Source organism: Dryobates pubescens, chromosome 8 (assembly GCF_014839835.1).
Source record: "Dryobates pubescens isolate bDryPub1 chromosome 8, bDryPub1.pri, whole genome shotgun sequence".
Classification (NCBI taxonomy): Eukaryota; Metazoa; Chordata; class Aves; order Piciformes; family Picidae; genus Dryobates; species Dryobates pubescens.
Genome location: NC_071619.1, coordinates 34,107,012 through 34,132,239, shown reverse-complemented (window position 1 = coordinate 34,132,239; position 25,228 = coordinate 34,107,012). Strand labels below are relative to the sequence as shown.

At 39.6% G+C, this 25,228-nt stretch overlaps 1 protein-coding gene across 2 annotated transcripts in view; it reads right to left on the bottom strand.

Annotated features, from left to right (window-relative positions):
• COL8A1 (collagen type VIII alpha 1 chain) overlaps positions 1-24,964 on the bottom strand; it is a 96,141-nt gene extending 71,177 nt beyond the window's left edge. For both annotated transcript variants that reach the window (XM_054163845.1, XM_054163846.1), the window contains exons 1-2: positions 24,870-24,964; positions 9,152-9,281 (exon numbers count right to left, since the gene is read on the bottom strand). The gene's annotated coding sequence lies outside the window, so the exon portion shown is untranslated. The remainder of the gene's footprint in view (positions 1-9,151; positions 9,282-24,869) is intronic.
• Between the last annotated feature and the right edge of the window lie 264 nt (positions 24,965-25,228).

The window sequence follows — 25,228 nt, the reverse complement described above, 5'->3', positions numbered from 1 at the left end:
AAGACTCAGACTTTTCTAAGGAGTGGGTGGCCAGACTCCTGTTCAGTGGCAGTACTCAGATATGTGCCTGAATAATGTGGGTACAAATCCTGCATCCAAGTCTTGCATTGAAATGTAGACCTTCTTGGCACACATGCTAACTCAAATGCAGAAACATTTTGTTTAATAACTTATTCAGTAAGATAGTGCAGTCTGAAAGCAGAATGTCAATGTTAACTGCCATTTAGAAATATTAAGAAACCAAACCTACCTAAGTATCTACCTGTAAAGAATGACTCTCTTTGAACTCCATGATACTGCATTGACTTGTCTGTGATAGACTTCCAAGGCTGCAATTAATGCTGAGGGCCAGTTTGCTTTCATTACATTCATAAAACCACTAATCCCTTTGTGAATCTATTATGGGGAACTTGAGTTAGTCATCTCAATGAGAAATAAACTTTTTTAACGGTCCATGCTAGAATTCATGAAGTAATTTGAGAAAACAAACATTCATTTAGCTCCTGCTCCAGTGAAACTATGATGATGTACTCGAAACAGGAGCATTCAGCACCAACACAGTATGTTCTTAATCAAGACAAATTTGCTGTGAGCCAGGGGTCACAAAAAATTGGAACTGGAAGCTTGCAGCTCTCCTTGTGAGCTTGGGTCAACCTGTTCTGCAGTTTTGTATGTTGCAGCAACACTTAAATGCAAAATCAGTCAAATTTTACTTTGCCTGTACACTTCTGTCCCATATGCAATTAGCTTTTCATGACTTAATTATTTTGTATACTCATACCTTTTAAAATAATGTTGTTTTACATAGAGGTAGCTGGGGGAAAATGTTGCTAGGGCAAGGATAGCTAAACTAATGAATAGTTGATAAAAATGTGAAAAGAAGTGCTAGTGCATCCTTTTAGACTCAGTAAAGTCACCCCTGAAAGAGCTTAACAGAGGAAATAAAATTGCTGAGTTGGTCTCAACTCAGTTTAACGTTTGTCTAAATCACAGAACCTTTCCTAATAAGCTTGGCTCTATTTTGTGCTTGGCTGTTCGAACAGTTCTTTGGGTTTGGGGAAATTCTTCTTTGGAATTGGAAATATTTTCAGCCTTAAAAAAAAATTCCTACACCTTTTGTGCAGCAAAAGTTTAACTACCCTGAATCACTCCAATAAGAGGAACACATTTCTGTTTCTTCTCTACCTACACAAAATGTAAAATCTCCTCCTAGCTGCTATAAGAGGAAAATTGTTTTGGTGTTGGTTTGTGGGTTTGGTTGTTTGGGGGTTTTGTTTTCCAAGTTGTTATTATTTTGAGTAATACAACTCTAAATTTAGGCATCTGATTGGAGTAAGAAGTCTTTTTTTGTTTGTTTTCTTTTCCTTTTTTTCTTTTTCTTTTTCTTTTTCTTTTTCTTTTTCTTTTTCTTTTTCTTTTTCTTTTTCTTTTTCTTTTTCTTTTTCTTTTTCTTTTTCTTTTTCTTTTTCTTTTTCTTTATTTTTCTCTTTATTTTTCTTCTTTTTATTTTTTTCCTTCTTTTTCTTTTTCTTTTTCTTTTTCTCTTTTTCTTTTTCTTTTTCTTTTTCTTTTTCTATTTTTCTCTTTATTTTTCTTCTTTTTCTTTTTTTTCCCTTCTTTTTCTTTTTCTTCTTTTTCTCTTTTTCTTTTTATTTTTCTTTTTTCTTTTTCTATTTTTCTTTTTCCTTTTCTCTTTTTCTTCTTCTTTTCCTTCTTCTTTTTCCTTTTCTTTTTCTTCTTTCTTTTTCTTTCCCTTTTCCTGCTAGCCTTATTCTACAAAGTGGGGAAGTGGAATTCTACAGCCCAGTTCAAGCTGTGTGCTTCAATCTGTAAGCATTTTGACAGCCATATATTTCCTCCCTGCTCATGCAAACCCGCAAATTTCCTACCAAGGCTGTGATTTCAAGTTCACTGAGCTGTGAGACTTTATTTGGATATAGGTAAAGCCCTTTAAAAATTTATTTACCCTGAAGAAAGCGTATAATCTTCCTTAAAATGTGCCTATGATTACTAAAACAAGGGGCTTGTTATGTACACATATAAAATATTTAATAGAAAGGAACTAGTTCTCCAGCTTTGGAAAAAGACTGCACAGAGAAACTTTGCCAGATGACACCAGATCATTAAGTGCTTTATGAGAAATGTCTTGGCCTATTCTAGTTACTGATGAAACTTGCTTTCCAGTTCAGCAAGGCCAAAATTTCACAGTTGGATGATGCCCTAGAGATTATCAAGAACACTAAGAAAAATTTCCCATCACCTCTGATTAATTACCCAGAGTAACAAGTGTTCCCCTGGGCAACTTTGTCTCAGCTATAGATAAGCACTGCTATGTGAATTTCAATGAAGTGCAAACTCTGCAACTAGCAGGATAAATTTATCATTACAACCATCTCACTTTATAGTCACTGCTGTACAAGATATGTACTATATAATATATATACAATAAATACTGAGCCAGCAGTGTGCTCAGGTGGCCAAGAAGGACAACAGCATGCTGACCTGGCTCACCAATAGCGGGAGTAGGGAAGTGATCGTGTCCCTGTACTTGGCACTGGTGAGGCCACACCTCAAATAACGGGCTCAGTTTTGGGCCCCTCACTAGAAGGACACTTTGGTGCTGGAGTTTGCTCAGACAAGGGCAACAAAGCTAGTTAAGGGTCTAGAGAACAGGTCTTTTGAGGAACAGCTGAGGGAACTGGGATTGCCTAGTCTGGAGCAGAGGCACCTGAGAGGAGACCTTGTTGCTCTCTATGACTCTCTGAAAGAAGGCTGTAGTGAGGTAGGGGTCAATCTCTTCTCCCTAGTATCAAGTGATAGAATAAGAGGAAATGGCCTGAAATTGTGCTAGGGGATGTTTAGATTGGACATTAGGAAAAATTTCTCTAATGGTCATGCACGGGAATAGGTTGCCCAGGAAGGGGGTGGAGTCACTGTCCCTGGAGATGTTCAAGAAATGTGTGGACATGGCAAGTCAGGACAAGGGTTGTGCTAAGTAAGCTTAATATTTACTGGTGGTGGATATGAAACAAGTCATCCAATTGTACTAGCAAAGGACATGCATAAAACCTGATCATTCTCCATTATAAAAGTTCCCATATATGTGTTAGTACATGCAAACCTATACAGTGTAGTCACAGCCTAAGTTCTCTCAGGTATTAATATCCAGTCTGTGCCTACAGTGATCCCATAAGCTCAGGAAAAAATGATCATGTTTTTCCACAGTCAGTGTGGAAAGAGTTCTCAGAGAATGTTAGTTCACTACTTTGCAAAGAACTCAAACTTTTAGCACCATGTGTTCCTGTTGGCAGCCTGGTAGCATAAAGCTAGAATAATAGTCATTGCTCTCTAATACTGTAAAGTCAAGGTTACTGAATCAAGTGTATTTTAGGGTAGGGAAGATAAAAGGAGCAAAGGAACATTCTCAAAGGGCTTTAATAGAAATTAATTTCATCTATCAGTTATTTGTAGAGGAATTCAAGGAACTATATTGGCAAGAGGGTGGAAGGTACCCATAAAAGAAAAAAATATATTAAAATCTTCATTCTGTAGCACAAATACTGCTTTTTATTTTCTTTTGTTTCTTTTAATAAAACTCCCCCACCTCTGTTTGGATAGTTAAATATTTTCTCTGACATTAGTAAATACTTTAAATGTGTTAACCAGTAGGAAGCTGTAAATAGAAAGTCTAAAAAAAAAAAATAATAAAGGTACTCTTTTGTTACTATAATTATGATACAACATGTAATTAACTCATGAATATCATGGCCACATCTGGTTAGAGCATTGGAAATGATTCATAAATTCAGATCTTTTGGTAGATGAGGGATAAAAGTCCTTCTTCATTTGGTTCAAAGAAACCATTGGCTTTCCTAACATACTTTGCCACTTATATTCTCATAACAGAAAGGAAAAAAACTCCAACAAAATAAGTTTTTTTTTTTTTTACTATGCAACTTAAAACTCATTTGGGTTATATTCTTGGTTTGCTGCTTCATGTTTTTCAGTGTCTTCCTCACTCCTTTCCACTCCTAAGCTGAAAAACTGCTTTTCTTCAAACTGATGTGGCGGCTGTATGTGTTTTGAACCTTTTGTGTGTGCGTGTTATTTGTGCAGAATACGAGTTTGAGAGACACTGTCTCTATTATTTCATAATCCTCCAAGAAGTCCTCAGTGAGGAGGGAAGCATATTTTTTCTCATTTTATAGACAGGAAAACAAAGAAGTGGAGAAGCTACATAATTATAAAACCAGACAGATGATCCCTAATATTTGAGATTAAAAGGGAGAATGGGGTGCTGGTTTGTTGTTTGGGGGTGTGTGTTTGTTTAAAAACCTCCCAGAATTACTACTGAGTTTGTGCTGGGAAAAGATCTGATGATTCACAAGCGTCTCTTCAGCTGCCAGTCTTTTCACTTTGCTTGTTGTGCATGTTGTGCTGCCCATCACCTGTTGTTAATTATAACATCCTATAAATCTAATGTTAGAAGACTAGCAGTGAGACCTGGTGCCTGCACTGGCCAATGGACACTCTAGGAACAAAATAATTTTTCAAGAGCTTTTTCCTGGATGAGGTTCTATGAATCTGGCATTGTCATGAACTGATATTTCTATTGAGAAAAATACTATTGGATGCCTTTAAACAAATAAGGTCCTGGCTCTATGCAACGGTTGCGGTTTCAAACACCCTATCAAAAGTACTATGATGGGAAGCTATCATTTAATAAATCAAAATAGCTTGCTTGGTAATAAATATTTTTCTTAGAAACCACAATATTCTCTTTCATATGGATTGTATGACTTCCCAGTTCCTGCATTTCTTGACATTACTGGACTAACACAGGAACGTGGGAAATAACTCAGCGTGGTGAAATCATTCAGTTCAGTTGTGCCTATGCTGTGGGTAGAACAACTTAAAAATGTGTGACTTCAGGCTGAGTTGATCAAATTCTTCCCTTTTTCACAGCCACAGTTTGGCTGAACTGCACAGTGCTACCTTGTTGAGACGAGGAAAACACATAGTTTTGACCAGATGACCTTGATTTTGTCTCATCTTTATATTGTCCAAGGGGATGAGCGATACTTCCATCTGACAGGCAAGAAACGATTTCCCATACTGCATGGAAGCTGAGCATTAAAAAAAACCACAAAACAAGCTGTAAAAAATTCCACACATCATTGCTATTGACTCTGCATTTTGTGTTGGCTGCTCTTCAGATAGCCTCCACTTACATCGATAAACCTGCCTGTGTAGTTAAAAGTGAAAAGAAAGCCAATATTAAAAAAAAAAAAGCAGTTTGAAGAGATGAAACACACAAAGCTTTACATTGTGCTGTCAGTGACAGCAGCTTAAATCCACTTTGGGTCTAGACAAAAGTCTTGTAAAGACACATGCACATAAATAACATCTATGAGAAATAGACTGTTGCCTTTACACAGATTTATTCTCACGTATAGAATGACTTGCTGCTATGAAATATCAACTTGACTGGGCCCTATCCATTGACATTCCCAAAGGCTGTAAGTTGTTCCAAAACATTTAGTGACACTTTGCTAAAAACATATATATATTCACTTTCATGGTTGCATGTATATGCATGTATATGCATGTATATGAAGAAGGCTCCAAGGTGACCTAATTGTGGCCTTCCAGTATCTGAAGGGGGCCTCCAAGAAGGCTGGGGAGGGACTTCTCAGGATATCAGGTAGTGATAGGACTAGGGGGAATGGAATGAAGCTGGAGGTGGGGAGATTCAGGCTGAATCTGAGGAGGAAGTTCTTCACCATGAGAGTGGTGAAGCACTGGAATGGGTTGTCCAGGGAGGTGGTTGAGGCCCCATCCCTGGAGGTGTTTAAGAGCAGGCTGGACGAGGCTCTGGCCAGCCTGATCTAGTGTGAGGTGTCCCTGCCCATGGCAGGGGGGTTGGAACTAGATGATCCTTGTGGTCCCTTCCAACCCTGACTGATACTATGATACTATGAAATCACACAAAAGTTTCACTTAAAGAATATAAGCAATAAATACTTCAGTAAATAATGCTACTCAGTACAAAGTCCTTCAAGCCTTCTAATGTCTGCTAAGAAAGTCATAAAAATAGCATAAAATTCTGAAGATTCAGCTGGTTTTACTGGGATCCCTTTCATAACACTCTTCTCATGCAAAGTATTCTCCCATTTATTTGTTCCACAACTATTCAGTATTCCACTGCAAGAATTTTTGTGTTCTTGGGTGAGAGATTCTTTTCAGAATGAAGTGCAATGTGGGTACAAATATATTTGTATAGCTTCAATGAATTTTTGGCTCTACTTGCTAGCAAGAATATGGTTTTGATTATCCTTACAACTCCTGATCCAACCCGCTTTGGGAAAGTTGAGATATATCACTTTTTACTATCCACATGACATACTGTGCACTCTAGCTGAGATCCAAGGTACTGTACAGTGGACTTCAATCAAAAGAGAAACTGTTGCAACAAACCTTGATTGGAAGCTGAAATGTAACTTGAGGAATATTAATAACAGAAAGGTATTGAAAACAGAGTTCTGGTTTTGGGCAAACAATTCCTCAGTGGTTCAAAATTATAGTTTAGGAGACAGATAGGACAAAAATTGCTGAAAGTATACAGGAAATATTACGAATCCTTGGAAAAAAAGAGTAAATTGGAGTAATGTTTGTTTAACAGGCAGGCTTTAAATTACCTCAAAGAATTATGTGCCACGTTGGTTACTGCTTTGTAATAAAATTCCATTGCTTTGAAAGCAAGTGTGGAGCCTGAGGCAGCTAATAGATACACTAAGAGTATACCTATCCTCTAGCTGATCTTCCTGTGCACCTATCTCTGGTTTTGCTTTGTTTTTCTTTTCTTTGTTTCCAATGGTTGTTATGTAACCTGCTGAAATCTGATCTAAACCAATTGTTTACACTAGCCATGTTTTTCTGTTACAGTTGTGCATGTCTAGAAGACTTTTTTACTTTATTTGTTTTTAACAGGGGAGAAAAGGAAGCTACAAAGCAAAACTGCAGCTTCTTTCAGGTTCATGTTAATACACTCTGAAAGGTTCATGTTAATATACTGTGAAAGGTTCGTGTTAATACACTGCAGCTTCTTTCAGGTTCATGTTAATATACTGTGAAAGGTTCATGTTAACATACTGCAGCTTCTTTAAGGTTCATGTTAATATACTGTGAAAGATTCATGTTAATACACTGCAGCTTCTTTCTGGTTCATGTTAATATACTGTGAACGGTTCATGTTAACATACTGCAGCTTCTTTAAGGTTCATGTTAATATACTGTGAAAGGTTCATGTTAATACACAGCAGCTTCTTTCTGGTTCATGTTAATATACTGTGAACGGTTCATGTTAACATACTGCAGCTTCTTTAAGGTTCATGTTAATATACTGTGAAAGGTTCATGTTAATACACTGCAGCTTCTTTAAGGTTCATGTTAATATACTGTGAAAGGTGTGCAACTGTCTTAGTTTAAAGAGAGGACAGAAATCATTTTACCCCCCAAAGAAGTAAAATAAAGACGCTCTAATTGAATTGCAGAATTATATTCAAAACTAAACAGGAAAATGCAGAATACAGGAATCCTTAACACCTAATACATGTAGAGGATACATGATGAAACCCCCTGGCAAAACCTTCCCCCAACCAGACTAAACCACAAACCCCAGTGTTCCTTTTCTGTCCCCCATTGCCTCCCTTGCCTAAAGGCCTGAACAGGCCAAGATTATGCGGCAAAGTTAGTCAGGCCTCTGAAGGCCACAAACAGACCTACTGCCCATTGTTACCAGTGACAGGACTCCCTCCAGAGGGCCGAAAGGAGGGAAAAAAGAGCAGGAGTTGGCCTTGCTGCCAACTTACAAAGAGATAGCAGAGTTATGGGATTGAATACCAAAAAATACTATTTTCCAGTCAACTTACAAAGAGATAGCAGAGTTATGGGATTGAATACCAAAAAAATACTATTTCCAGTCCACCTCTGGGCCTCTCTGGGCCTCCCAGAGGACTGAACTCCATGTTTTTTTCCGAAAGGCCTCAAACTACCACAGTGATTCTATTAAGGCAATGGACAGAAAACTGACAGTGTCTTGATTAGTGATACACGGGGACAGGAGAGGATACATTCAACTGTGAAAAGGTAGAAAATGTGAAATGTTTTAGTTTTGAAGTTAATTGCTTCTCCACATCTTGATGGCTCAGCAGCTGCTCTCGGAGCCACCGACTTTCTTTTTTTCCTTTCTTTTTTTTTAATACAATTCTGCAACTAAGTGGTTTCCCACCTGCATCCATGTACTGTAACATGCTGTGACTACATCAGGTCTGCACTGTGTGAAGTTCTGCCCTTGAGGAGAAGTAAGGCACTGTTAACCGGTGACAGGTAGGCTTTCATAAATGCAATTTTTCATGCTGTGCAAGTAATACTTATGAAACAACCTACTGTGCTGCATGCCCATCCCACTGAGTGGAAAGTTATCTCAGTTTGTGTCTGAAAAGCAGTTGATGTCCTTGGCAAAGCCTTCCACTCATGGAATAATACCCTTACATATTCTGGCTTTGTGCATGAAGTTCTGGCTTGGGGCTTGTATTTTTGTGGCGTTTCTATCCCACCTGAAAAGTTAGGATTTTTGACATGCTGCTTTTCAATGCCAATAATTTTCCCCAGGAGATGAATCTTTGACAGACTTGTTGATTGCATTGCTTCAGCATTAGATGTTTTCATTAATTATGCTCCTTCTCCTTAATGACTTTAGCTCTTAATGCCAGTGCAGCAAAGAATATCATCTCTGACATAGCCATAATGGTTGTACAGTAGTCTTTTAACAGGCACTGAATCCAGGCTGTTGCCTCTATCGTGGTGCTATTCCCTCTATGAGGAAAAAGGAGCTGACACTTGCAGTTGTTTCCCAAACTCAATTCAGTGTGGTCATCTTAAATAATGCATTCTTACTCAATATATATTAATAAATGGGGCCTGAATCTTGCTGCCTGTTAGCAAAAGGATTATTTCTCACATCTTCCACATCAACTAATGCTGTATGTATAATGTTCTGCCCAGAACTGTTTTTATTGGCAGGGAAAAGAAGGTGGGAGGGCATCTTTTGTAACTCTTTTAACAATTGAATTGTTAGGAAGAAAATTACCTCAGCTTAATAGAAGAGTATTTCACTGTCCTGGTTCTGATATCCAGACTCAACATCCAGTAATGAAGAGATCATAACAGTGCTGAGTATCAAATTTGAAGGATTCTGACAATCTGTGTTTTCTTTCTTTCTAGAAAGAGAAGGAAAGAAAGCAGGAATGTTAATACTCTTCAAAATATGCAGGAGAGCAGAGATTTATTTTTTTTTTTAACTGTACTTGAATAAATAAGCCACATAAAGTTTATTTTATTTTCTTCCTTTAACATTTTTTTGACATAGTCAATTGTTAACACATTAAATAAACATGAAACAGCGCAGGGAAATTGTTTAAAACTGTTGCTCAGGTTACAAACACACCTTGAAGGGCTCACATTTTGTTTTATTTTTATGACTAATATTGTCTGCACTCTCACATTATGCTTATGTGTAGCTCTAGAATTCACAGTAAACTGTGATTTTTATTTTCTCACTGGACTACTTTGTCTATTAGGATCTGTATTTCTGTTTGCACAAAGCTAATTTTTATCTCCTTAATGGCAGCCAGTTTAAAGCTTGTTTGGAGTTTTGAACAAACAAAAGCTGGGAAAGTGAGAGAGAAAATGGAAACCTTTCACTGTACCATGAAAACACTTTGGTTTATCATAAAATATCAAGTTGCATTAACCAAAGCCTAAAATCTAAGTAGTTTTCCCCCTGCTTCATAAATGAGTAAGTCAACAGCTCTGAAATGTGTACTCCTCTCCCATGAAAATATTTTTCCACTCTGCCTTTTCCAAAAAGCAAAAGTTCAAAGCAAAACTACCACACTCTAGAAAAGAACAAATTTGCCATGACACTTAGAGACAGGAGTCAGTGTATTCGACTTTCTTGAGGGAGGAAGGAGTTATATTTGCTGTTAAGGCAAGGTTTGCAGTAAAGAAGTTACTTTAATAGTTTTGTATATGTTGCTATAACTATTTATCCACATAGAAGTTCTGTTTTACTGCACAGTTAAAGTTATAACTGATGCCTTTTTGTAACTGATACATATATTACATATAATTAAGGTCTGCACCTTTCCTCCTCAGGCAGCAAAATACTAACATCCTCATTTAACAAATGGAGAAATGCAATCATGGACATTAAGACACTTAGTTCATATAATTTATTTTATGATTCTTGTGGCAGTATGGAAACCTCAGCTGATCCTTTTTGCACTGAAGAGTGCTACTGTTTTTCATGGGAATGCTGCAGGCAAGATGAGTAGCGTGTATGCTGAGGACAGAGACAAAATGAGATGGCATTGTACTTTCGTGGGTGAACCAATTTATGTGTGGAATAAAAAGCATATTATTTTGTGCCTTCTTAAATGTGAGGTGTAGAACACAAAATATTAAGCAGCTGAACTGCTCCATGTAGTTTTTAAAGCTGTCTAGGAAACTTGGAACACCATTTCCATTTATTTGGAACAAGTGGCTGACTTATTTGTCTGCCTTGAAAAACCTCTGCTTCTGTTGCTGACTGAAATAAAATGGATATTCTGAAAGCAATTCCTCTTGTACAACAGGAAAGAAGTGCAGATGAAAGTCACAGAGATGCTATGGATATTGAGTCTGCCTATCCCTGAATGTATGGTCTAACAGGATTATGTTGAAGGGTGCAAACTTCTGTTAGGTACTGTAGTAGCAAAAGGCTTGCTCTTTGTGGAAAGAAATTTGGGGTAGCTAGATCAAAGCCCTGCTCTAGGTTTGGACCTTTGACGTGGAATGTCATATTCAGTATGATGGAGCCAATATCAGAATATCCTTGAGCATGGAGAAAGCTGACATCTGCAACTATGTCCAACAGCCTAGACACACCACTAGGATTCAGTTTCCCCTTATTATTTTTTTCCTTCAATTTTTTTAACAAATACAGCTTAGACATCAGTGGTTGCCTTGCTCTTTCTGTTGCTTCTGTAAGACAGTGTGTGAAAGGACCTTACAATGTAGTTACCTAGAGTCATAAATTCTCTTTAGCCATATTAAAAGCCTGTTATTTCACAGGGGAACACCAAGAGGATGTAACGTAATTAATGCAAAAGGCTTTTTTCAATGTAAAGGTTTGTATTTTTCATTTGTCTCTCTTAGAGCCCTTAACCAATTGTGCCATTGAACATAATGTTGGGTATGAACAAGGTTGTAGAAAATAAAGGGACAAGGTCTGTGGGAAGTACATTTCTAGTAATGGAGAGTACCAGAGTTAGTTTTGTCAGATGCAGGCATATCACACTGGTGACAATGGCTCAAAGCACCTGGCAACTAGAGAGAGGAACGTGCATTATATGACCTTCTGGGAATGTGCATTATATGAACTGTGTTTTGATAACCTCTGGGATAAGGAGAAAAGTGAACTTTGCTTGATAGACAAACTCATTTAATTTTCAATCATCATGAGACAGACTTATTATAAGAGTAATTAAAGAAGCCATACTAGGATATATCATGTTGTTGAGTAGTAGGGAGCAATTAGGTGGAAGTGCCTTGGTAGAAAGAGGGCAGCTGATTTATAATAGGGTGGTTGTAGGTACACTTGCTGGCTATGTGCAAATGAGGGTGAGAAGGGGATTGCTTCCATCTCTCTCTGGAGCCCAAGCATAGTGCTCACCTGTGTGCTGCTTCATTTGCCTGCATAGACAACACAGGCAGCAATACCATGTATGTTCTGGAACTGCCACAACTGCAGTTCAGTCAGATTTGGTACCAAGCACTGTAGTATCACATAGGGCAATATATATTCCCCCTGGCCTGTGCTTCCACCTCCCACATTATATAAGTGAGCAGGAAAAAGACTCTTAACAGCGGTTCGGGAAACTGTGTAATTGATACCATTGGTGGTAGGTGGAACAGGGGAGGCTGTGGGACCAAGAGAGCCAAGTATTTTAAGCATCTGTTATAGGCCTGTGCCAGATGCAGGATACCAGACAAGATGTGCCATTTGTCTGTTCTTGAATGGAATTTCCTATGTCCCTAATACCAAGCAAACTCTGTTTATTTATAATATAACTACTTCTGGTTTTGTAGAGATGTTATACTGCATATTTCATCTTTTCACTCTCACAATGACATTTAAGCACTTTCAAAGTGATATTTTTTTTTTAGCTGTGTGAATTCCCTCAGGCTTGGAGTGTGTTTTGCTTTGTCATGGGTGAATCTGTAAAGGCTGGAAAACTCTGTTTAGGGAGGCTGAGTTGTGTAGTTTCCAGAAGTGCAGTTTCCTTTGACATTGGTGTGTGTTAAGAATGAGGCCCAAGGTCTTACAAGATCTGTGTCAGCAGGCAGTTTTCAAATAACTCTTTTCATGAGCACAAGGAGAATGATTTGGGAAATGCTGACTCTCCTCTCCTGAAAGAGGATTTTTAATTCTACACTGTCCCCTCCCCTCTGCCCCCCAACTTTTACATGATTATACTTAATAACTGATTCCAATAATTTCCCAAAGAAATAAGTAGGAATTTCTAAGCATCCCCTCCCTCCACCCTGACCATGTCAATTCAAAACTACAGCTCTTTGGTGGAAATACAAGCATTAGTTATGAAAAGAAACATCTCTCACTTCTTGATGTGCATCTCTGCAAAATTAGAAGCATAACCTTTTCTGAGTAACCATATCTCGTAATGAGACTGATTATATGAGAGTTGAGTATCTGACCTTTTATGTCTCCATGCTACCTTGTTAACACCAAAGACACAAGCTCCAAACTACACTTAAAACCATGCGGAAAAGCTAGTGCTAGGGTATCTGATTTCCTAGAAGGAAATCACAACAGCTTCATAGTAGAAGACCTTGGCTCCACAGTAAGCTAATTGTGCAGAAAGGTCAATCTTTATTAATGCTGGTGCCCTTTCCTGCCAGTGCTGGAATGCCCATTTGCTTTGCTTCAAAAGAAGATCAGGCTGGACTGTCAAATTCACTGGGTTTCCTGGGTCCTTTCTGATACCTCCACTCCAGGGTCACATGTAATCCTTTACCAGCAGGCTGTCCCCTGATCACCTCGTTACTCTCCAAACTAAGGCCTTTTTTTGAACTGTTGCTAGCTTTTGAGTTCTGAGGAGATGCCACCCAAGGCAGACTTCATGACCTGGACCCTCAGCAGACCCCAAATTTTCCACAGAAATGCCCTGACATCTTTCAACACATTAAAAATAGATGAGAGAACTAAAGAGAATTAAAAGTAAACAAACACAGATCTGCAAGATGGAAAAAGTGGAAAGTTGTAATTACAAATTTGCTGACAGAAACATGAGGTCCCACAAATTTGCTAATCATAATTTAAGCTCTCCAGTGATGTTCTAACATTTTAGGTCTCAAGGTACATTACTGCATGTGCAATTAACTGAATAAAGCTCAGCCCTTTCTGCTTCAGCTTTTCTGTTTGCGGAGCTGAGGCTACAATATTTGACTGGGCTACTGCTCTCAAGTCCAGCTTTTGACTAGACTTGTTATTAGAGTAATTACTGCAGCAGATGTCAGAGTCAAGTGAAAGCATTCTCATTCAACAATTAAAGTACAAACCACAGTCATCACTTTCCTTGTGCTTTTACAGGTATAGATCCAGGAGAACAGAAAACAAATGTTCACACTTGCTACTAGGTATAATGCTCTGTTAGGGGAGTATCTTTCCCTGCCCCCTTCTCTCCCCATTCCCCACCAAAAAAAGATTTTTTTCCAGTACACTTAGCTGTTTCTAGCTGTAGCAAGAAAAGCTACAGCTGCATTTTTTGGCTTATATAGCTTGAGCCCAATCCTCAGCAACAGCTTAGTCTGAGCTGTTTTACAAAACTATTTTTCTGTAAACATTTTCATTCAAAAGTTATCATGTGGTATCTGTTCTCCCCTCAAACACACTAGTGACTGGGTGCTTTATCTTTCTATTACCAGACTGATCAGATTTTGACTTGGGAGGTTGTCTGAAACCTAGGGACAGAGGTCAGACATCACACTTAATGAAAGCTGGACTCTGACATGGAGTCCTGTGATATATGGCCTCACAAGATGATGCTAAGTGACACGGACAGCGGAACCTTGAGGGGCAGTTGAATGGATATGGTCAGCTTGGAGAGGAATTTTTAAGTTATCTTTGGGCTTATGGCTTTGGAAACTGTCTTCAAACGCTCCCTGCACAAACAGAGCACAAAATACAGGATCCAGGCTGGGGTTTTTGCATGCATCCATGCAAACCTGCAGGCAGTTCTTGCTCTGCGTTCAGGATAATCTCTAATGTAGCTAAATCGTGCAGCCTAGAGAGGCTGCTGCAAGGAGGCTGCTTCTTCCACAGGGGTAAAGTCCAGCCAAGAATAGCATGTGTTTCCTCCTCTGCATCTAGCACAACTGCAGCTAAGTGATTGCTTATGCTCAGAAATGAATGAAAGATTCAATGAGAACACGAATCTTCACTGACGCGACCAGTGCTTCTTGATCATTACACAAAATGGGGTTGTCTTGCCCAAACGTGCCTGGCTCTCTAAGCATAATGGAGACAGAACAGTGTTTGGATAGCTGCTGTTTTTCCTGAAGAGCAGGGAGAGTGTGCCTGTGTGAGGGCATATTCACAAAAGTTTTAGCCCAGAAAGAACTAGGTACATCTGGAAAGAGCATAATCCAGGTTGCCAGACTCTGGCATTACTACTAGAAATAATAATTTCTCAGTACCAAAATGTGGCTGTCTGGTTTGCCCAGAAGTATCCAGGTATTTTTTCCTGGCAGGCATGGGTACTGGCAATAATTTGGCATACTGATTCCTGCCCCAACTAGTGTCTATTCTTTCTTTGCTGAAGATGGAAGGATATGCCTGTGGTTAAATCACTGGCCTAGGAATTAGGCAAAGTGGGTTCCACTGAAATTTTAGTCTGCATCTTTGGCCAGGTCACTTAAGCAAGAATTTTGTCAAGTACTCTGGACCCACAAACAGGATGAGATTTTTCAAAAGCTCTCTGCTTCCACTGAGGCAGTGTTCAGACAATCAAAGAATCTTTTCAGAAAATTTGGCTGTGCCATTGTGAGAGCTACTGGGTGCTGAGCACTCCAGAAAATCTGGTTCTCATTGAGGTGCCCAGATGGGAACCAAGATCTCCAACTAGCCCCTGTCATGACAGGAAGGCATTTGAAAATCTGGGCAGGAGCAAGGTCTTGAAATGCTACACCAGCAACTCTCTCTGTGCCTCCATTTTTCTCTAAAATGTGAGTAATGTTGCCAGGGTGCTGGTAAGGATAAATTTGCTAATATGCTCTATAGGATGTCCTTGGATGGTTCTGCAGCCAGGAGAGGCAGGTGGAGGTTTTGTAGTATTGAATCTTTCCAGACACACCAATCACCTGTGTAAGCAAGAATGTGTTAAAGGGACTGGAGCAGGAGTCAGCTTTGCTCTATTATGAGTGCTTAGGTTCAGGAGGTGCTGCTCTTTGTCTTAAAAAACAGATCATGAGTAAAGGCTCTGCCATGCTAGAGGATGTAACAAATAGATCAAACCCACTCACCTTGAAAAGCTTTTGTGCTAAACAAAGCAGAGCAGGGAGAAAATATTGGCAAGAAATGATAAAGCTGTACCATTCAGCTGCCTGCCTTCTGAACTCCCTGCCTGTTCATTACTATAGATTTATCATTTTCTCTCCTCACATGGTACTTCTTTTTTCACATACCACAAAAGCATTTGATACTTTTGAGGGAGCTTTGGGGTTTTAGAATTTCAGCTTTACCAGACTGCTTACTCTTCTTATACTAGATATGCAAAGACAGTAATATGTTTTGCAGGTGAAGTTTGTGGGGCTTTTTTCATTGTTGGTTTGGGGTTTTTTAAAAGATTTTATTTTTAAACTTATGGTGGCCTCAATTTTGCCTCTAAATAGGGAAATCTGAAAGGTCCTGAACCTCCTGAGGTGCATGTTGGAGCAGTCTTCCTTCTCTTTCTGAGCAGCCTCCCCACACAGGATGTGAGGTTTTCTTTCCAGCTGAGAGTGGAGCTCTCCCTTTTGCCCTTCCCCCACCCTCTCTCACCCCTATTTTTGGCCTTCCAGGACTGTCTACATCTGTGCAAGTTAATGCTACTCAGATCCTTCTCAAAGGGGCACTGAAGGCTGGCATGCAGAAGCAATGCCCCTAGGCTGTATCTCTGAAAACCAAGAAACCTCAAATGCATTGTGTTTCCATAAATGCTCCTCAGCTGACTAGGCTGTGGGGAGTTTCTGCTCTCCTCAACCCTTGCCTCTCAGTTGGGAATGGGAGGCACAGGCTTCAAATCAATTTTCTGACTGCCTGTGGGCAGAAATGGTGTTAATGTCAGAGCAGGCTGGAACCGCAGAGCCACAACATGAGGCAGGAGGTGGTAAATCAAAGTGAGGGGCCCCTCACCACAGTTGCCCAAGCCCTGCCTGCTGTCACCACCCCACCAGGCCATGGCGCCTTCCTTCAGGGCTGCCGCAAGCTCAAGCTGTGACTCTTACTGGCAGGTAATGGCCATCAAGCAGGACAGAGCCCCAAGGGTGTCCTGTGGCTGAGGGAGTGCAGTGTGACTGTGCTGTGTGCAGGTGCCCAACAGCCACTTCTGTTACAGCCTTTGAAATAAAAATGGGGGGGTTGTTGTTTTGGTTGGTTGGTTGGTTTGCTTGTTTTAAAGTAAAACACAGGAACTAAATTGTGACTAAACTGAATCTGCTGACAGAAACTCCTGCTATGATATGGCAAGAGGAAACAGCCTCACATTGTGCCAGGGGAGATTTAGGTTGGGTATTATTTTTTGGGGTATTATTAGGTTGGAACAGGCTGCCCCGGAAAGTGGTGGAGTCACCTGGATAGGGGATTTAGGGATGTGTTTTAGTGGTGGACTTGGCAGTGCTAGGTTAACTATTGGTGTCAATTTTAAGGGTCTTTTCCAACCTAAATGACTCTGGTGGTGGAGGCCCCAGCCCTGGAGACATTCATGGTCAAATTTGGTGGGTCCCTGAGCAACCTGATCTGGTTAAAGATGACTCCTCTCACTGCAGGGAGGGGTTGGACAAGATGAGGGTCCCTTCCAACCTGATGCATTCTATGATTCTACCTTGCCAGCTTTTGGGTATCTCATACCACATTTCATATTTTTTTGACGTCTCACTGATTTATAAGCAGTTGAGCAAGCAAAACTATTTCTCCCCACCATCTTTGGTGGCAGAGAGGGAGGAGCTGGGAAGGACGGGTGGTTGTGCCCTGAGCTGAGGTTTGTGGTGCAGAGTGCCCCTGGAAAGCACCAAGTTCATTCAGCTTCAGGTTTGGTGGGAGTTGAACTCTTAGTCTCATGGATGTGGTTGTTATTTTGAAGGATAAGGCTGGATGTTGTGAGCATCAATCAAGCTAAAATTCCAGCTCTCAAAATATGCTTGATTAATGGAGCACTGAAAATTTAATATGTTTCTGTTCACTTATTCTTTAAATACTTGTTTTCATGCGATAAACAGTTAATAGACAGTTGAAAGCATGTGTAGCAGAGAAAATGTCTCTGAGCAGTCACAAATTGAATGTTTTGCTTGTTGCACAGTCCTTTTGTGTTGTGTTCATGAGAGCATTCAGCATATAAGTGACAGATGTGATGCTGAAAATAGGGTGTTTCAAAAGAATCATGTGAAGTATTAACCGCAAGTGAATTCTGATCTTAGTGAAAAAGCACAGGTTTTGTGCTTGAAATTTGAATCTAAGAGATATCTTGCCCTGCTTGTGGAACAGACATGCACCACAAGAACTGCATGCCAAAACTGGCTTGGATTTTAGATACTGACTTGCATCTTGTTGCTTAAGAATAATCTAAAACCAAAATGCATTGCAGGTGATATTACAAAAGACAGGTGAGATGAGTGGATTTCCTTTAAACTACAACGTACAAAATTATCAGATGCCTTTTATTGTTACCAAACTAAAAACCAACCAACCAAACCAAAAAACCCACCACCACTGCTGCAAATGAACCTTTAATCAAGAATCAGACATACAGTTTTCTTTATTTCCAGGGCAGTACAAACAATATTTTTAACTGAGGCTATTAATGCAAGCTTAGGGAATAATCCAAAAATGTTCTCTGATGTAAGAAGTTTTGCCTTCTTCTTTGAAAGATAATAATAGTCTGTAGGAGTTCCTAAGCGTAAGAACTAAGAAAACACCCTTGCAGTGGCAGCTTGGACTGTACTGCATAGACCTCCTCAACTGAGCTATGCTGGTTGGAATAGAAGGAGAGCTGAAATTCCTGGCAACAGGCACAAAACTACTTCACTTTCTTCTGTGGTAAGACACAAACTGCTGCCATTTCTGCCCCTATATGCATATGCAACATATATTAGTTGGGAGATCTTGCTGCCCAGACTTGCATGTAACTTTTGTGCACAGTAGGAATTCAGTTCACTATGAACACCTTCATCCTTCACTGGAGCATATTTTTGGAGTTATTCATCTGGAAGGCTGGGATAGGCTGGGAAAGGATCCTTTCAGTTGCTGCCTTGTTAATTCCTGTAGGGAATTACTGCTTAACAGCTAGGGAGGGTAGCTCCTGTGAACTGACACTCAGCTCGTGAATTCTGCATTAAAGTACCAAGTCTTGGCCAGTCATCTAGAGCAGCATATCACAAATTACATATCCAACAAGTATTCCAGCCTCAGAATGCATTCAATTGCAGATGGTTTTGAAAGCACAGATGGATTTTGCTAAGCTCTGCCGACCCTCAGCAAAAGTCTCTCCGTTCATTGGAAGGCTTGCGCTATGAGAGCTCTGTTTTTTCACTCTGACTTAACCAGAACTTGGGTTTGGCCCTTTAAATCCTTCTCCCTATCAACTCAGCAGCCACAGGCGCAGTTTATTACTGCAAAGAAATCTAAGAATCAGTTTTGGCCAGCATTGTCTTGGAAAGTTCACTTTATTAACATGGTTTTGGGTTTATGTCAAAAACGCTTTGACAAGCACTGACATTTTTGGAACCAGTAAAGCACAAGAGACATGCTCCTAGAGGCCTAAGCTTTGCATTTTTCTGCAGCAAACAATGTGATGTGCTACTATGGTAAATTCAATTCAAGCCACTGACTGAAAGGAAATAAGTACTGAGTGTTGTTTTTTCCCCCTTTCATTTTCTAAAGTACCTTTTGAGTGAATGCTAGTGCTTGTGGGATGCACTTGCTTAAGTACTCCTCACTTACTTGCCTTTTATCTGTAGAGCAGGTGACAGAGATATCAATGCTGGCAACAAACTTTCCTCACAACCCTGCTTTTATTGCTCAGCTTTCACCTAAATCAACTACCTCTTGGCTTTTTGCTGAGATTTGCCAGCATGGGTCCAGCTATGTGTTTCCTGTTAATGTCCATCAGCTGAAAGCTGGACTGAGAGCACCTAATTCATTTACAAAGACATACTGGGAAATAGATGGACTTTTCTTTCTTTCTTTCTTTTTTTTTTAAGGCAAGCTGAAAGAGAAATTTTCGTCTCTGAGCCACATAAAAGACCCTTGTTCTGATACTCTACATTCACCAGAGCTCCACACATGGTAAGAAGAATGAAAAGGCAGAACAGAGGTAAGTCTTGTGCTGGCATAAGCAGACTTGACTGCCAGATTCCTTCGGTGGTAAGTCGATTGTATTTGGTTTGAATGTGCCTGGGGCTGTGCCATCTTTCATTCTCTCCCTTCGAAAATTATGTCAAGTAAGCAAAAGGCAACATAAGCATCTCCATTCCAGGGACTGTAGTGTATTATATATATATGCATGTATATGGGTGGTGTTGTTTCACGTCATAATACTGTGTTTTGTTAGAAACTTTCCTTGCTCTCTGGAATTTTCAGTTGCAAAAATGGTCAGCTGCTTTTCTTCAAGTTTCCTATGCAAGACTACAGTTTGCTACTGTCCACTTCCTCCTTTCTTTTCAGAGAGAAGAATGCAGCATTATGTTGCCCTGGAAAGAGTGGCTGCTGTTTTAGTTAGCAGGAAACACATGCTGCAGATGTTTCAAAAATCTGGCTTTTAATGTACCTTTGATACTAAGTATGTCAAGCTTTTAGTTTTGACTCCTTCTCCCTTTAATAGAGTAGGTTATGTGTGTCCTGTATATTGCTGTAATAGATGATTAGGAGCTGGAGTGAACTGTCATATCCATCCCAGGAGTTCCTATGTTTTAGTGCTATGGATATTTATTTCAAATAGAAACTCTCAACTTCATTTCAGAGTGACTGCATAAATTGTCTGACCTGTGTATCCAGTTGCATAACCAGACTATATGGGCCTTTATCTACAAGAATGGTAAAGAACTAGTTAGGTTCTTTTTGTTTGGTTGGTTTGTGGGGATTTCTTTTTAGGTTGGTACCATTAACTTTTTTTTTTTAGCAAGTACAGAGTCCTCAGCAGCTGACATTCTGAAGTGTTACAATTTGGGATTGCCAAGAATATTTGTAGTAGCTGGCCAGATGTCTCTGAACTGAGTGCAGTGAACACACACACACACACACACACACACACACACTCTCTTTTACTGGAGAGATGGAAAAAGGAAGGTGTGCACATAACATATAACAGAAGGATGCTCTAGCTGCACAGTATTATGAATGGCATAGCTGCTAACATGCTTCTCAAATCCTCAGTGGAAAGTTTCTTACCTCCCAGGAACTCCATATTATTTTTGAGTGCCCTCATGTTGAACTCAGTGTAGTTGTTGATGAGACCCTTTAAAGAATGATGTCCACAGACGTTCACAGACACCACAGTCATCAGTTTACCACATGCATGCAGCACTGGGAATAGAACTTGAGACCTTCGCCTCCGCAAACACAGCTGCTCATCTGGCTGTGGGCTTTGTAGCCAGCAGAGGGACCTGACAAACACTCTCATAGGGCTGCTTTATGTGTTTTTTTCTAACCAAGAGAGGGCACTGATTCTCACTCCCTTTTGAAAAAGGATCCATTACACGGCACCCCTCAGCAGTTTCACCTGCCATTCAAGAAGAAACAGACTTACATTCATCTCGCTTTTGCTATAATATATGGACTGGCATGAAGAAGTTTTAATGATCAAAAGATGTCCCTAGACTACATAGTGGTATTAATCCCCTGCAGTGCAATTATAAGACATTAAATTCATTACACATCAAGACAATTACAGAAACACATCCAACATTTCAGGAGTTCAGGGAGACCAAGCACAATTGTTTACTGATGTGTGCAGAGAATAGGCACAGTTATTGCACAAGACTCACAAAAGGCTTTAGAATCAGGACTCATCATTATCTTTTTAAACACACAAAGCTCCACAACTTTTGCTGAAGGAGAATTCTATTAGCACAAAGAATAGATGTCACTTTCTGGAGTGAAAGCCACAAAAAGGCAACAGCACTTACACAAAACTCTGGAAAGTGTAAGTGGTAAAATAAGATTCTTTTATACAGTTAATCATAGATGTTTGGTACTGTTAAACACAGAGATTTGGTACAGTTAAACCAGAGACAACAATCAAACTATACTTTTTGGTCTTTTCTTATTCCTTACTACAATAACTCCATTGAACCACTGCTCTTTTAGAAATATGACATGAGTGAAAATGAAGAATTATTGGCCTGTAGAAAGAAAATAAACCCCACAGCTTTGAATAACCAGGAGATGAAAAAAGTATGGGGAAAATATAGAAATATATGTAAGATTTAGGAATAAGACTTAATCTTTCTTCCCTTGATGTATATGGCAAGACACAGAATAAATGGGGAGAAAATTCTGCCTTATAGCTGTGCTTATGGAAGTATGACACACCCACTATTTTCTCAATGAGCAATTCTCACTAGTAATTTTATATTAAATAAAAATAAAGACAAGGCCTCCATTGCTAGGGCAATTGCTCTAGATATGGGACATACTGCCCATCACTTCTGGTCAGTGGCACTGGATATCCTGCCAAGAGTGGGCTGGCCTCCTTTAACCACACAGGGTAAGAAAGAGGTGGTCTTTTGGTTATTTGTTTATTTACCCCCTCCAAGAATGATCCGGAAAGTCTGTTAAGGGGGTTGTAAAGAGTTTCACAGGAAGTTCAAAAGTGTTAGGAGTAAATTACCTCTCCAAAAATCTGTCACTGGAATTCTCCCTGTTCAGCCCTAATGACTTGTTCAAAGACAGATAAGCTGCAAAGGGGTGGACTTCATGAGTCTGAATACAAAATGAAGCATGGGATTAAAGCCAGCTACACTGGCTAAAGAAGAGCTAATTCTGACTCAGTACCATGAATTTTCACTAAGATCATAAGCAAAACACTCCATATATTTAGTATCAGCATGGCCAGAGGACAACATATCTTTGCCTCACAGAGAGGTGGTGAAAATGAATTCATGCCAATCAGAATGTCTCTCAGGCAGTGGTAGTGGCAGGCCTGTGCACAGAAAGGCAGACAGTGGTATGTTTATCCTGTGTTTCTGGGTATTAGCCAAACACTTTTGACAGCAGTAGGAGTTATGCTAGTGGCTTAAGTGGGCATTAGTGCCCTACAGGAGCACCTAAAAACCTAAGCACAACCACCAGGAGAAATGGCTGACCATTCCTGCTTAACACTTAACTCGTCTTTGGCTGAACCATTCGTATAGTCTCTTTAACTTTGTTATTTTAAACCATTGTGGTCCATTACAAAAGATGTGAATTCCTGGTTCCACCATTAATTTACAATTTTTCAACTGTGGTTGTAGCACTATTTTTAAACTACAGTATTTTTATCTTAGTATCAGTATGCTTTGATCTTATAAAAAGGAGTTTCAGGTCAGCACAGAAGTCAGTCAGTATGTTCCTAGACATCTAAGTTCTCTTGGAGACCTGCCAGGTGCAGTTTCGCTTCATCCCCTGCTGCAAAGTGATGCTAAGCCGAATTATCTACTCAGCCTAAGAGAGAAATTGCTCAGAGGAGATTCTGATCTACATTAGAGGCATTCCGTTGAATAGAGTTTTCTTAATATGTCCTGCAATCCATTTTCAAATGCCAAAACATGACATTTCACAGCAGGCTTCAATAAAAAGTATTTTGCTATATACACATTTCCTGTGGCAAATGCATTTACATTTGTCTTATCCCTGAAAATTGCTGTTAGAAGCTTTGATTTATCTGACAAGATTAAAACTCTGTGTGAACAACAAGGCTTTATGCATTGCAGTCAAATCACATATCTGTGCTTTACAAGAGGGAAGTTTTTTTGGAGAGGGCAGGGGATTTGCTATAAAAATCAGATGTTGACTAGGGAATAAAATTGTGTAGCTCAGGGATAGAATGCCAGTTATGTGGTGAACACTGGGCATTCCTGTCTTCTGTGGGCACTTTATATGGATTACCTGGGTGCAAAAAGTTTTACTGTGAGCCTGCTATAGAAAACACTGTACTTTAAAAAAAACCCCATAGTTCTATTTGTTTGAGGGTTGGGTTTTGTTTGTTTGTTTTTAGAAGATGCTTATGTAATCTTCCAGGCAAATAGCTGAAGGCAGTTTACTTTTTCCCATTAGTTAGAATAGATAACATACAAAATACAGAAAAATAGATGCGGTATGCAGCAAAGGGCACTGTGAGCAGCATTCTGCTGTTGTCATACAGTAGTGCAGCACAAAATGTTGCAGCTAATCTGGGTACAGCTGTATGTGGACATAATTCGTCTTTAGGAAAAAAAAAATTACATGGGGAAAGAATAGGAAGAGGATTGTTTGGCTATCAAGAAGAAAATACCACTCTTTAAGTGCAGAATGTATTACATAGAATACAGTTTACAGAGTGCACTCACTGCTTGCTTTTGGCAGTTCATGCTGTCCCTCCTCTCTGAGCACTGGAGAGAGGCATTCTAGGATTAGGATTTCTGTAATGGAATTTCTTTAAACAGGTGACTGTGTGTTAAAAGTGCACTGACTCACACAACGTGTGAAACTGGTACTAGTCACTAATAAATTCACCTCTCTGAGGATAGATAGAAGAATAGAGGGGAGTGCAAATACAGTTTTGAATCAACTTTTTAATGTCTCAGCTGTCCAGTAGCCCTCTCTGAGGCACTGAAGTATTCCTTCAGCTAACATTAGAAATGCCTATGTAGGCAAACTGTAGACAAACTATAATTCAAGTTGATCTAGAAATTTCATAGACACAAGGTCTGTTGCTTGAAGAGATAGAACTTTGTGAAATGTGTACTTTATTTGGTAGCAGATAGTGAATTTCATCAGCCTTATTACTGTGCCACTGTGAGGGCTTAAGTTCCATCACACTTTTTTTAAAGGCAGTGAAACCTGTGAAGATGCACTTCAGTCCCAAGATTGGCTCAACTTGGCTAGTAAATAACAGTAATAAAAACCAATTCCTTCCTTAAATTAGGACTAAGCTTGCCTCTTTTTCTTTTTTTTTTCCCCATTCAAACAATTTAAGGAAGCTTCAGAGTGCAGTTTTCTTGATAACTTTGGTCTGAGAGAAAGGCTACTAAGAGAGATAATGAATTGTTAGAATTGTTCTGGGGATACTAATCTCTTCCAAATTAACCAGAAAGGGAGAGAAGACCTTTCCCAGCCACACAGTGTTTCCCAGTGAGATCTGTTTTTATTTCATTGCTAAACAACAGGCTGTTACTAACTTAAATGTCAGATGACACTACATCTGAAAAAAAAAAAAAAAAGCCAGCACCACCCAGCAAGGCAGTGCTAGAGTTCACATTCAGACTTCCTCACAAAAGCTGGTTAGAACAGAAACCTAAAGTAGCAGTAATCTTACCTTGAGTATACAAGATCCAAGGAGAGAAGATCACTGGCTCAAAACAGTGGAGGACTGAGAAAGTGCTCTGATCTGCTGCTGGTAGCATGCACTTGGCTTTTATGTGCAGGTGGGAGGAGCTGCTCCCTACGGTAGGTGGGCAGTGAGGAGAGCAGGCAGACAGCTTTCAGAAGGCATTGTAGAATAGGTTTTTGCTCTTTGGGGACAGAGAGAGGGAGAAAAGGCAAGCTGGATGGCATGTAGAGGAGAAATAGAGTTGGATTTATTTGTTGTCATTGTTTTTTCTTGAAATGTTTAGTTAACTAAAGATTTTCTACTGTATCTGATTCTCTGAATCACCGAATTATTCCAGTTGTAAT